The sequence below is a fragment of the Desmodus rotundus genome, chromosome 6 (genome assembly GCF_022682495.2).
Source record: "Desmodus rotundus isolate HL8 chromosome 6, HLdesRot8A.1, whole genome shotgun sequence".
Taxonomy (NCBI): domain Eukaryota; kingdom Metazoa; phylum Chordata; class Mammalia; order Chiroptera; family Phyllostomidae; genus Desmodus; species Desmodus rotundus.
In genome coordinates this window covers 35,549,965-35,552,376 of record NC_071392.1, presented here as the reverse complement: position 1 = coordinate 35,552,376, position 2,412 = coordinate 35,549,965, and the positions used below count along the sequence as shown (strand labels likewise).

At 35.0% G+C, this 2,412-nt stretch overlaps 1 pseudogene; it reads right to left on the bottom strand.

The window, feature by feature from the left end:
- Positions 1–903: 903 nt before the first annotated feature.
- On the bottom strand, positions 904–990 carry LOC112303604 (U2 spliceosomal RNA; annotated as a pseudogene).
- Between the last annotated feature and the right edge of the window lie 1,422 nt (positions 991–2,412).

Here is a 2,412-nt window from a genome sequence, read left to right as displayed (position 1 = left end):
AATGTATGTTGTTGGTTTTACACTCAGAGAACATATATTTCTGGAGAGCAATTTAATATCTACTAAGAGCTTTAAATATTTTTATGCCTTAATCCAGTAATTTTTACTTCCAGGACTCAAATTTAAGTAACTAGTAAATAAGGAGCACAAAGTTTCTGCACAAGAATCACCCAGCCCCGACCCCTTCCCCTCTGACAGCTGTCAGTCTGATCTCTGTATCTATGAGTCTATTTTGACTTTGCCAGTTTCTTTTGTTTATTAGATTCCACATACAGGGGTATTTGTCTTTCTGTGACTGGCTTATTTCCCTTACCATAATACTCTCGAGGTCCATCCATGCTGTGGTAAAAGGTAAGATTTTCTTCTTTATTTTACAGCCCCGTAGTATTCTATTGTGTAAATGTAGCACAGCCTTTTTTTTTTTCTTTATCCTTACAAGGACTTTTTTTTTCATCACTTTTAGAAAGAGAGGGAGAGTGGAGAGAAAGAGAGAAACACTGATGTGAGAAAGAAGCAAGAGTTGTTTGCTTCCCATATGCACCTGGACCCGGGACCCTTTGCACCCAGACTGGGGATCCAACCCACAAGCTTTCGGTAACAGGACAACCCTCCAACCAACTGAGCCACATAGGCCTGGGCAGCTTTTCTTTTTTCTTTTTGAATGCCACAGGTGCAGTTTTATTTTGGACACAAGCTCTTTAGGAAGCATTCACTCCACCATTTTAGATCTTCATCTTCCAGAGCTGTAAATCCAGGGATAGAGAACAGCCAAGAACTGGAACAGTCTTGTTGCTATGCCAATCATCGGATTCATGGATTCATGAGAAATCTTCTGGGGCTGGTCTCCAGGCACACTTAATAAACAGCCCATCCATCTTTCACATGGCCACCACTGATGGACCCTTGGGATGCTTCCAAATCTTGGCTATTTTATTAAACTGATAAGAACAGATACTACACATGATCTTAGCCAAAAAGCCGAGAAGCGATAAATCTTGGCTATTTTAAATAAGGCTGCAATGAACATAGGGGTACATATATTCTTTCAAATTGTTTGGGGTTTTTTGGATATATTCCCAGAAGCGAATCACTGGGTCTTTCATAAGGCAGTTTCATTTTTTAATTTTTTAGGAAATTCCATACTGTTTTCCACAGTGGCTGCACCAATCTACACTCCCACCAACAGTGTGAAAGAGTCAGCAATGATAATCTTTTCATGATAGCATATCAATGTTTTTCATTTTTATAGAAATTTCTCATTTTTCTATAATCATTATATATTATTTTTATAGTCACTATGAATTACTTCAAAAGTCTCTGTTCTTTGATATCAATCAAACCTACCTGAAGAACTCATCAAAGATGCATTCAAAACATAAGGACAGAAATGTTCATCAGTGTTATCAGTAAGAGAAAATAAATGAACCTAAATATCTAATACTAGGGCAACGGTTAAGTGAATAATGATATTCAGTAGTATATTATTCCAACACAAAAAATTGTTTTATGAAAAGTATGTGACACAGAGAAAAATTCTTAAGAAAATGCCGTCATTTAAGTCAGTAAAGTCATAATACAAAATGTATACACAATAGAGGCATTCAATGTAGTAAAAGTATAAACGTGGACAGAAGGATAAGAACCAACTTCAGGACAGAAATTGCCTAAAATCAAAGAAAGGAGAATAGGATGGGAAGGAGTATAAAAGAGACTTGACTTGCACCTCTAACACTTTGTTACTGGAAGGTAAGAAGGATGAGAGGGAGGAAGGAAAGAAATAGCTGAAGAAAATATGACAAGATGTAGCATTGTTTCATTGGAAGCTTGGGGTAGTAATTACTATAATAGCCAACAGTTACTGATCTATTATAATAACCAACTCTTCTTTAGCACTTAGATACTAGTACTGCTTTAAAAGCTTTACACGCACTACTTCATTTAACCTTAAAACAGCTCTATGAGGCAGGTACTGTTATTATTCCCATTTTGCAGATAAGGAAATAAACGCCTAAGTTGCTCAGAAGGTTGCAGTATGGGGTTTCATAATACAGAGGCAGTCTGATTCTAGGGCTCATTCACCTGGGAGGTTAGTTTTAATACTCTCTGTACTCTCCTATTTTTTGAAATATTTAATGGCTTAAATTGTTACATGGAACAGGCTTTTAACTAGGTTTTAAAAATCCATATTAAAAAGACTGAAAGGATAGCAAATGATTAATAATGATGTTTTCGGGATAATATGATATGGGTGATATTTTTCCATTTTTTTATATTTTTACACATTTCCAAATGTTTTACAGAAAAAATATATATATCAGTTTAATTTTTAAAACAATATGGGGTATATTAAAAAAGGAATATGATACTTAAGCTACTTTATTATATTATATATACATATTTTATACATCTTTT